General features: G+C 29.0%; 1 protein-coding gene across 14 annotated transcripts in view; it reads left to right on the top strand.

The window, feature by feature from the left end:
- The window catches only part of LOC146998813 (uncharacterized), a 940,238-nt gene that overhangs the window by 242,627 nt on the left and 685,129 nt on the right, over positions 1–12,482 (top strand). The window contains exon 4 of one of the 14 annotated variants that reach the window (XR_015039730.1): positions 11,645–11,757. The exons of the other annotated variants lie outside the window; for them this stretch is intronic. The gene's annotated coding sequence lies outside the window, so the exon portion shown is untranslated. Of the gene's footprint in view, positions 1–11,644; positions 11,758–12,482 lie in introns of those variants that run through there. 14 annotated transcript variants of the gene reach the window in all.

The following is a 12,482-nucleotide window of genomic DNA, read 5'->3' as shown; positions in this document are numbered from 1 at the left end:
TTCACCAGAACTAATACTAAGTTCTGATTTCTTTGCAACAGAACGCTTTTAATTCTGTGTAGGAAATCTTTGCCTTTCTTTTAAAACACTGACAAAATTTATAAAAAAATACCTTTCTGTCAAATTTTTTAAGTCTGGTTTAACCCTTTGCGACACGCATATTTAAAATATATTTTAATCTTTAAAAAAATGCCTTAGAATAAGTCAGATGGACTTACTTAAGTGCCTTTAAGGCTTGAAAAAAATTCTGCGCTTTTATTTTTTACGGTGGAAGGTGGGATACCATTTGTCCCACCATGCAACTAGCACATGTCTTATAGCATATTGGTGTATAGCGGGGAAAAAAAATTATATGTGGAATGAATAAACAAAATAAAGCGTGCATTCTAAAATATTCATAATAAACACACTAAAATGCATTTTGTACTTATTGCATATATGCATGACTTGTAAAATTTTGCGGAACAAAAGAAAATATTTTCTTGAATATTATTTTAAGATTAAAATTTGATACTCGTACATATGATACTAAATAAAATATTAAAATTGGCACTTGATTCAAAAACATTTATATGTGACTAAAATTGAAAAAAAAGTCACTTTCATGAAACTTTGAAAAACATGTTATTTCATTCTTTTGTAAGCATAGAGGCACTTCACATGTTTCACACATGCAAAATGTTCGTCGTTATTCTTTCGATATGCTGCAATATGCACATCTCCTCCTGCTCGTTCTCTTTGGCGTTTTACTTACATTTTTTAGTGTCTTTTCTGGTTGTACGAACGGGTTTTTAGTTTTATTTGAACTGGGGATTTCAGTTTTCTTTTCAGCTCTTTCTTGCCTGCAAGTGCCATTAGACCTTCTGTAACTGAGAGAAGAAAACCTTTCATTGTTTTTACATCATGATCAGGTTCGCGAACAAACTTGAATAAATGTGTTTACTATACTCGCATCTAAAAAGTAAAAAAAAAAAAAAAAATCATGTGCCACCATTTCTTGCTTTTGCGGTCTATTTCATATAGTCCTTTCAGTTGATCAATCAGTCGACATATCCCATATTCTTATTGTATGAAATAATGCTGTTTGGGCACAGTACTTTTTTTTTTTTTTTTTTTTTTGTCTTTCCATCTCGTTCCTTTCTATTAATTTCTTTCATTTCAGTTGCCTTTTCCAGGCAAGACAGGATAGAAACGGATCTTTTATCCTTCCATTTTATGCAATAAATTGAATCATCGCTAACTGAAAAGTCTATATATCCTCTTGACATAAATTTGTGGGTAGATACTTCCGATTCATATTTACAGTGCCACATGCATAGATGCATCTGTGTCTTTAAAAAGCGAAACAAATTATGACTACTTCCCTTTCTTCTTCAGCAATAACTTCAACCTCAGTTATTCTCTCCTGGATTTCAATTTCATCTGAATCAGAAACTGACATCTGAAGCATTTGAGTCGCAATCAGATGGCAATTCAGCAAAAAGATCCAAAGCTTCCTGAGTTGTTAATTTTTTCCTAGACATTTTAGCACATCAGAGCATACAACGGATGTAAAAGCGCGCGCAATCACGAAAAAAGTAGATGCAAAAAAGAAAAAAAATAATCGTGAGTGCTGCCATCTATTGAGCGGAAATTCAAGTGTGTGGTGGGACAAATTTTAACCCACTTATTTCAACTGCAAAATTAATGTTATAAAATATTGAATACAATTAAGATTTTTGAAAATAAAGTACTTTTGAATATTAAAAAGTATCATACATATCATAAACTGTATACCAAAATTTTTAAAATATTGAAAAATGCGAGATACAGGGATATCACTCTTGTGATCCTATTTTGAATATTTTTTGCTTATAAACTTAAGCCCTGGTATAGTAGTAACATCTACTGAGAAAAATAATAACTAAAATAGATTATTTTTAAAAGATTAGAAAATTTCTAACGGAAATTGCTAACTGAGAAAATAAATATTAATTAGGTGGGGCATATATTGACCCACCATGCCGCAAAGGGTTAAGTAATTTATTATGCATGAATTGCATTCTTATATAATTTTTTAATATTATAAAAGCTAATATAATATAGTACAGTCAAAAGTCGTTAATTCGGACACCCGTAATCCGGAATGATCTATAATCCGGACCTCAAAGCTACAAACTTTCTGCGCATGCGTCGTGTTGACGCATGCGCGTAAGACCTTTACGGCTGCGAATTTGCGTGTGCGCGTGCCCAAAATACGTTTACAAATGCGCGTTTAATGTATAACGGACGGGATAAGCTAAGCTAAAATTATCTAATTATCTATTTTAGTTAATGTTGCAGATTGCGTTGTTCCTTAATCTTCGAATTGGAGCAATTTTATAAAAGTAAGCTTGAACTTTCGATTATGTCAAACATAATTTCTGATATATATTTACTAATATGTAAAGGATATACAAAGGGAAAGTATCTTTCGGAGTCCATTAAACAAAAAGTGGAATTGCTGCAAAAAATGGATAAAGGATTTGTTTATCTAACCATTCAGAAATCTGTTTATCAATTTCACGCTGCTCTGCGTGTGTGTGTGTGGGGGGGGGGAACGTGGCATATCCTTTGGATAAAGGCATATCCTTCTTTTATCTAAACTTTAACGTTTGTTTACCTAAACTTTGTTTATCTTTAACGCCGCGGAGCGCAATGAATTGGAAGTTGATCTGTCAACACTATCCTTATCTTAAGGGCAGATGTTTTTATTTTATTTGGCTCATAATTGCTTACTGTATTTCCTCTCGATGTACTCCGGCTTTGATATGATTTAAATCAAATGCCTCGTCATTATAATTCGCTTCCAATAGCGAAGAAAGTGACAGAGGTTATTGAAAACGAAAAAATTTCGATTGACAAATTAGTCGGTATTCTCGACACAGCAATTATAGGACTTGAACAGCGGAACTTTGTAACTGAACAAGAAATTATGTCTGTTTATGGAATTAAAGAGAATGTATTATCACATAAAAAACGAAGCAACTTAAACAACTTACACTGAAAGAAATATTTAATAAAGTAAACAAATAAATATTAAGCTTTTTTTTTTTTTGTAAATTTTGATACCCTTTAGATCATAATTGTTCTTTATTTCGTAAATTACGGTTTCATATTTTTAATTTTATAATTTCTGCATGCCATTTTACCAGATTTAAACTGATGATCTATAATCCGGAAAAATCGATAATCCGGAATCGCTGAAGTCCCGACGAGTCCGGATTAACGACTTTTGACTGTAATATGCAAGATTGTCTGAGTTTTACTCCAGTAAAGTATTCATCTGAGAATTTATTACAAATTTTATGAAGGTTGATGATATATTTTTATTTCAAATATTTTATTTCACTTTTTTAAACATGAAGTGGAACAAAAATTTCATATTATTCATGACATTATTAAACTACCTTCTCTATGGTTTTGCTGACCTCAGAGTATTGAGCTAATACTTTAATTCGAAAGCCTCTTATACTATTCAGTCACTTATAAATTACTCCTTTTATCCTTAATTAATTTAAATTTTAAATGTTGGCATGTCTTTTGTGTAAAGCTTAAACTGTAATTATATAATTTCAACATTTTAGGCATTTTAAATTTGTGTGTGCATTAAAACAGTTGTCAAAGCACACTGTTATAATTCTTGACACTATATTTAAATACAATTCATCATAGAAAATTTTTTAAAGAAAAAGTTTATTGTGTTAAGGCTATTGAAAATCTATACAATAATTTTTTAGTAAAAATCTTTTCCTTTATGCATATAATTTCTAAGTAAATATTTTTGTTTTTAAAAAATTATTAAATAGATGCAAAGTAGTTTATGAAAAGTCAGTTATTAGGTTATTAGAGGAAGAAAATTTGCGTGGCACAATATATAGAAATGTATAAATCTTTTCTGGGGAAATTTTAATCAATTTAATAATATCAATGTTTGTTGAAAAAAAAAAATGTCATTTTATTATGAGGAGTGGAAATAATAAAATTGTATGCTTTAATTTGTGCATTTTCTTATTTTTATGTGCAGTATGTACTAATTCTGTAAAATATAAAAACATGACTGCACTTAGTTGAAACATGACTGTTTAAGGAAATCGGTTGTTTTATAAAAATTTGTGAATTTAACAGATTTTATTGTTTGAAATAATTAGCGAAATTATTGTATTATGAAGATGCATAAATACAATTTTTGAATGAAATTTTAACATGCATTTGTATTATATTTATATAAAAAAACAAATTTACTTTTTATTGAGATAATTATGTCCATCTTTATTTTTTGTGTATCTCTTACAACTAAAAATATTTTATCAGAAATGCTAACTTTCCATAAAAGTTCTATTTTATTAGAACTGAGTATTTTTTTAATTGTTTTTTCTTTATATATTGATGAGCCAAACTACATTTGCATGCAAAAATATTTTGTTTTATGTATTTTAATACATTTTTCTCATTTTATTGAACATTTGTAATTTAGAATAAATTATACACAGTTCTTGGCTATGTTGACCCATTCTGGCATAATCTGTTATAACTTTCATCATATTAGGTTATATTTCTGTGTATTTGTTTTACACATTAACTCAGTATATTCTGCTTAATTCTGCAGTTTCATCTTATGTTATATTTTGATGATAAAATCTAAGCATTTTGCTTTTAAATGATCCTCTATGCACTTGAAATGTTATTCATATTTTTGAATAAATTTGCTACCATTTGTGAAAAACATTTTTTCGCTTATGCATCTCCAGTAGGTGGGGGGAGGGCACTGAATAGGGCACACTGCTCATTCCCTCACATATATGCATTAGACACTCATCAGCTGAGCTGTAATACACAAGTTTGGACCGCAAGGAGAAAAAAAAAAAAAACTTTTATGCTCAGCCAGAAATGAGAGATATTACTGGTGCATTAAAATTAAGTCACCAATTCTTGTCTCTCTTTGACTTTTTTTTTCTGATGTTAGAAATCATCAACCTCACAGGACTGCCAGCTCCAGCAGTTTACTAATTATGACTGAATTTGCTACTTCAACATCGTCTGGAAAACTGGATGAGAGTTATTGAGCGCCAACACTGCGTGATATGATTTTAAAGCTTCTCTTTTCAAAAGAGATCTTTTGTAAATCAAAAATGAACTTCTTAACCACAGTAAAATCTGTTGCCTTCATCATGCATTCTTTCTTGACTGCATCAATTCCGACATGAGAGCTTTCAACATTTCTATGAACTCTTTTTGTTGCCTAGGGCAGATGGATTTATTGGATACAGCGTCCCACCTCCCGTGGAAAAGAAATGTTGTCTGCTTCCCGTAATGTGCCTGCGACCTCAAGTCATGTGGAAAGAAATCTGTTTTCGGCAAAAATAATATCGATGCCCCCATTCCTCTGCAGTGTCACCTTTATATGTTCCCAAAGAAGGTGAGACTCTACAAAATCGTAAATGTTTAGGAGAATGTTCCTGAATGTTCCATGACTGGCACAGCAGAAAACGGGCTGTCAGTACCTTTCGGTGCAAAAGAACAACTTCCACTTAAGGTTGTCGTATGTGGCTTAATCAGTGGATGAAAACTCTGACTCCACCAGAAGCAAAATACAGATCAGGGAAGCAAACAACCAGCAGCTGTTTCAGGTGTCAGCACTTTGGGCATATGCAAACTGGATGTCCTAACCATTCTGGATGTCTTTACTGCTTATCATGTACCTGCAAGTTCCCAGGAGATGCAAAATACCTGCATAAAATGTAACTCATACAAATTTGGTGACTTTTACAAAATGTCCTTTCCATCACAGCCATAGCTGGGAAAATTCCAGCTTCAACTGAAAGCCTAGAGTTTTGGACTTTATCGAAACGACTCCCGAAAATCGAGGCAAACTTTGTCGAACAATTTGAAAATAAGGAATTTGACCAAAATTTCGGTTTTAAGGTCCTCCACGATTTAGGACTTTCTGTGCAAAATTTTAGAGACTGTAAAATTGTGTTCACTTATGTTTGGCGAATTGTTTCGAGAAAAAACTGTAAAGGTGTCGACAATTTCCATAATAATGATTCGCCTGGACAGTTCCTGAGCAAACAGGCAAGAAGTGCCTATCTGTATTGATTTTTCATACCCCCCCCCAACAGAGGAATCAAATCAGGTACATTTTACTGCCAGACTCCGTAAGAAACACTCTGAATGTCTGCGAAGTATCACTGCAGCTGTGATTTGCCTAAGTTTGTAAGTTCACTGTGTGTTTTCGTAGCAGTTCCTTTCTAGGTTAACTACCTGAAAGGCAAGGACACTTATTATGAAAGAGAACACTTATTTGTTATTTAACTCAGGACTTGCAGTCTGCATTGTTCAAATGTATGTTTCCTTGCTCCTGCTGACAGAAATACTCACAATGTATTTCTAACATTACTTAAGCAGGAGAAACTGTGTTTCGAGATTCCGTAGTATTTAAGTGGGAGAAACTGTATGTATTTCGAGCTCCCATAGTATTTGTTTAATACTTATTGATACAGGTACATGATGGCAATGAGTTTTTGCATCTATTATCTTTTTGTATTGTGTTAAATAACTGATGTTTGTGACAAATTCATCACTCCCCAGTGATCTGTATTGTTTAAACATGTACAGAAAATTTATGTAAATGAATTAAAAAAAGGAAATGTGAATAGATGAACATGTTTTAGAAGGCAAATAATTTTGTGTATTTAATAAATAACCAATTTTTTAAAGTTTATTTATCTTGATTAATTTTCAATTTAAATATTGAAATTTTTATTAACTTTTTCTGCTGTTGATAAACATTTAATGCTCTGAACATTCATATTTAAAATAACTTTCTATTTTTAACATTTTAAAAATTTATATTATATGAAATTATATATAATTCTTTTATTTTTAGAATTATTTTGATTTAGAAAACTAAGAAATCGGGAGATAAAGATGAAATTTGTCACAAAAAAAAAAAAAAAAAAAAAACTCCAAGATATATGTTGTCTTTGTTATTGATATTTGTTGTTATATCTGATCATGTTTTTCTGCTTTCAAAAGTGCAACTTCATTTGGCATTTCTGTGTAAATTAGAAGCACTAAATAACAACATAATGCTTTGTAATTTCAATATTGAGAATTGAATTATTATTCAGAATGAATAATTCCTAAAATTCAATATTTCAGAATTGTGCCATGAAATGTTTAATTTTCTTAATTTGGAAGCATTATTTTACAAATATTTTGAAAAAGGAGAAAAATCTTTTCAATACTTTATATTTCTTACATTTATATTTTTTGCCTCCTCCTTGAAATTTTCCAATTAATATCTAATGTTAATTAGTTGTTAAAAGAAGATATTTTTGAATTTGATATCTGAATTTTTTGTTTTCTGTGAAAAAAAAAATGGATGCAAAAAAGTATGTCACAAGACATATTTTTAAGATTTTAAAATTTATTCTTTTTGACAATTACAGTCAGTTTTCGAAGAGCTATTATTAGATTTATTCTGAATTTTATTAATTGCTTTATGTTGTTCAATATATTTAATGCAAGATATCTTGCACTAAACAGTAGGTATGACAATGACAGCTATTTAAAAAAAAAGAAAGAAAGAAGAAGCATTTCTTGTGGAAAAAAATTATTTCTAATTATAATTTTCTCTGTTACTGAGAAACGTTAATTCCTAATATTAATTCAGAAGTTATTAATATATTTTTATTTTCTAAATCTGTAAACATTATTTAACAAAATAAAGGTTTTTTTCATATTTCCAAGAGTTTTATTAAAAAAAAGCAGGAAGTGTGGGAACATTTTTCTCAATTTATTATTTTTTTTTCTAATCATAGAATTGCTTCTGTCTTGAAAATTTCTCATTAATAACTAATATTCAGTAATTGTTAATATGAATTAAATTTATTACCTCAACATTTTATTTTATATATCTGAAAATTATTACAACAAAATATTGCTTCAGAAATAAATTTTATATGTTGTGGAAAAAAAATTAAGGAGGTTGGCAAAATTGTCTGTTATTATGTAAACCAAACCCTGGTACCTTGTGTTACTATGGAAATGCATGTATTACCTAAGAATTACGTAGAAAAACTTTGCATCTATTTCATATTTCATAAGAAATATATTTGATATTTTTTGTTGTAATTATATATTTGTGAAACTTAAATTTACATAGTATTAAATACTACATTTCTCTGAAAATTTCAAATGGGAAATGACAGTTTTGCATTTTAAAGCTGGGCTAATTTTTAGCATTCAAGAAGTATTTCAGGTCTTGTATTTAATTTTTTTTTTTTTTTTAAATAAGATCTTAGGCTAAAAAATGAAGTCTAAGAGGATTTTAATATTAGTGTTTCAACCTATAATTAATTGTTTTTTGTTAAAACCCATGAATTTTTATGCAGGATAAATCAAAGCACAGGATAAAAGAAATCCACTTTTTTTGTTAATTTTTTCCTTTAAATATAAGACCATGTGGAATTTTTTAAAACTTTTCTGTTGTCTTTCATTCTGAAATACTTCATTTAGCTGTGAAATCTGTAGAGTTCACAGCTAAGTGTTAAGGAAAAATATAATTTTTTATTCTTACGTGCCTTAACGTTTAGCTTTAAACAAATTATGCTTTGAAACATTCTGCATATAGTTTTTAATTGTAAAACAGTATATTATTTTAATATTAATAATATATTAAATAATAAATATATATTATTTTATATATTAAATAATAAAAATATATTATTTTAATTATAAATAAGTATTTTGTAAGGAGGCAAAGCTAATCTTTGAGGAGTAGTATGCATGTGCATCAAACTCTCTTCAGAGGATAATGCACCTGGTGAAAGGGAGACATGAAGTAATTTTCTTCCTTCAATTCCTTTGTTCCTAAACATCTTTCATGTTTTTTTTTTTTTTTTTTTTTTTAATCAGCACGATTCATACAATAAAATTGATGAAATGCAATTTTCACTACAGGAGAGGGGGGAAAATAATGCTTCAAAATAATTTTATCCAAGTTTTTTAAAATGGTTAGTTAAGGTAAAAGAATTGTTGTAAAATACGTTTTTGTGAAAAACTAGTCATAAAATGATATTTTATTAAAAAAAAATAATTGTGAGAAAGGAGGGGAATCACTTTTTTCCCTTCATAGATATGTACTGTGAATTTGATCAATTTTGCATTGGAAATTTCTTCATGAAGGCAGTCCTTTTCATCAGTCAATATCATGTATCATGTCAGTGTCATGTATCAAGAAAAGGACAAGTCAAACAAATTTAGATGAAAAAACAAATTAATTATAGAAGGACTGTATCCTGTCCTTTTTAAATAATTTATTTGCATGTTGTTATCGAATATTTTGTCTAATATTCATGAGGAACTAGATTGAAAGTTTTAAAACTTGAATGTCTGAAACATAAAAATACCCTTTAGCTTAGAGAATTAAGAGAATTAAGTTTATTAATTACGAGAATTAAGATGTAGAGAATTAATTTTTAGTTCATATATATTTTAATTGTGTAACTATATTACTGAGATACCAGATAAATCATTTCAAGGGAATAATTTATTAGTTTAGTCTTAAACAAATCATTTCTACCTCTCCATGTGCATATTGTTTTTATTTAACATTTTGGGGCACAAATGATAAGCCTTAATAAAGATTTAAAAATGTGCGTTTTTGCTTAACTAATGAAAAGGCATTCTGTGAATTGAATTTGCAAGGAAAAGGAATAATTTAATTGAACATTGTGCAGGTGTTATTGAAATAAAACTCAAAACAACAGTTTTTAATTTATATAGGGAGAATAATTTATAAAATTTCTAAAACATTTATTTTGGTAAGTTGTAAAATTTCTTTACAAATAATTTTATGGAAGGATTGCATCCATTCACTTGCTAATAGAAAATGTTGATTTTTGTTTTAGAATAAATTTAATTTAAAGCAGTTTTCTAATTTCTCCACCAAATACTCAAAACTAGGCTTGAGTTTTCACATGTGTTATCATTTACCCAGGCTTACACATAGCATGTGAGGCATGAATAATCATGAGATATTTAAGAATTAAATCTTAAATGATTTTAATTATTAAATAATAGTTGCATTCATTCCGAACCCTTCTTACGTAATTTTTTTAAAAAATTGATAGCTTAATATCTCTGTTGCAATGAAGTGAATGAAAAATCCGACTTTTTCACTTTAGATCTATATTTGAACTATTTGAAAGAAAAGTACTCTGAGAATTTCTGCTTTTAAATTGTGTTTTATATTTATGCTTATGAGAATTACCCCACTTTAAATTTCTACACTTTTTTTCTGCATTCATCATTTTCATTTTGCTGAGCTACTGTCTGTGTACTATAGCAAGTTACTTTATTATGATTAGCTTTGTCCTTACTGTTCAGTAATCTTAAAAATTATTTACAGTACATGTGAATATGAAGTTCATAATAGTTGAAGATAACAGAGCATGCAGTTATATCAGTATTTCTATGATAGGGAGAGGTTCTAAAATCACAGATTCATAAGTGAAAGCTTTTATATTCTGTGTATAAAATCTCAGGAAATTGTACAGATAGCCTTAAACGATTTTTATTTTTAGTCTTTTCTTCTTATTTTGATTTTTAATGTATTCCCCCCACCCCATATTTAATGTGAGTGATACTGTTTATTTTGCAAAATGAAAATAAGTCTATGATTTTAGCAGACATTTTTGAACAACTTATTTTTCTATGCATAGACCTGATATGCAGTTCTGTTCTAATATATATGAATAAATGTTCTGATATGAATATTTCATCCTACAACCCCTCAAGGCAAATCAACAGTTATATATTTAATAACTTTAGTTATTATGTGTTTTTGTTTCTGGCTTTCACAGGAATAACACCTTTTCTAATAAAAAGCTATGTTTGAAATTTATATTGTTGAAAATATTTAAATGTCCGCTGAAAAATTATATAGTTAAAATATAAATAAGTAAACAAAATGAATAAACTTTTAAAATGACTTTTTCTAAATTATAAATAAAAAATATTTGCTCTCTATGGTTGCTGATTTAAGTCAAAGATTACTGCATATTAATTACCGTATTTTTCGGCGTGGGACGCCCACCAGTGTATAATGTGCATCTAGAATTTTACGCTAGATTTTTAAATTTTTGTTTGTATATCTGTATAACGCGCCATTCGAACAATAATGTACTGCATTGACAAGTCTTAAGAGGAACAATATGTGTGTGGGTTAAATGCTTGAGGGAGTAAATATTCCTGCAAAGAGGATGGATTCAATGCAAATGTCCAAAAGAATGCTGTGGTAGGGTTTCGAGAGAAGGTGGATATAATCTGGAGAAAGAATGCACTTCCAACACGAAAGAAGTCATGGAATTAGATTTCAGATGTTTTCTCTTTCTGTGAAGCTGTGATTTTCAAGTGAACATCGAAGGTTTTAGTTGAAATACAGTTGATATTGTGTTAATTTTAGTAGTAAATATGGTTCCTGCAAAAAACACACTGCTAGTTTTAAATGCAAAGTCATTCAGTTTGTGAAAGAAAATGGAAATTGTGCTGCAGCAAGGGTGTTTGGTGTTGGTGAATGATAATGATTCACCAACAATGATGTTTGTTTATGTACCAGATTTGCAGTGACGGTGAAGATAAAACAGAAATCGATGATGTGCCTGAGGATATAACGGAATACCAGCATGTTGAACATTTTATGCTATCCGATAATGAAAAGATTTTAAATTTAAGAGATATGTCATTTCTTTTAAAACAGTATAAGTAAACACAAAAATGTAACTTATGTATGCCGATTTTTTTCCATATTTTTAATTTATTATTTTTATATCCGTCGTGCACTCGTATAACATGCACTCGTAAATTTCAATCATATTTTTGGCAAAAGTGCATGTTATACGCTGAAATATATGTTATGTACTGTGTAGAAATACATTACTTGCCATTTAATGTCAGAATTAATAATAAAGCTGCTAAAAATAGAACATATTTTGGGTTTCATATGTTAATTATACCAAAATGTATCATATTTGCATAAATTTATACATTTTGAGCAGAAGGCTTAAATAAGGAGGGATAAATATTATTAATTCAGTAATAAGAATAGAAAATAGGCAGAATATAATTGAACATTTAAAAATTGATACTTATTGGAATGAACTATGCTTCAATGCGTATGTTACTTTGTACATGAAATACTAATGACAATTTTAAATAATCAAAATGACAATAAAATTTAATACATCAAAGGCAACCTCATGGACAGAGGACTGCATATCTAGTAGAATAAAATATTGTTAGTTCTGTCTTGAGACAAGTTTTGGAATTTTATTGTTGAGAGACTTTAATAATGAATAGTCTTTTAACAAATTTTTAATTCTTTTTTCAATTAAAATAATATGAGATTAAGCATAAATATGAAATTCTGAGACGACAATCATTTTAAACTGCTTAAT

This window comes from Stegodyphus dumicola, chromosome 2 (assembly GCF_044657685.1).
Source record: "Stegodyphus dumicola isolate Sdum_Otavi_A_Nest chromosome 2, ASM4465768v1".
NCBI classification, from domain to species: Eukaryota; Metazoa; Arthropoda; class Arachnida; order Araneae; family Eresidae; genus Stegodyphus; species Stegodyphus dumicola.
The sequence above is the reverse complement of the archived record's forward strand: the minus strand, read 5'-3'. Positions and strand labels throughout refer to the sequence as shown.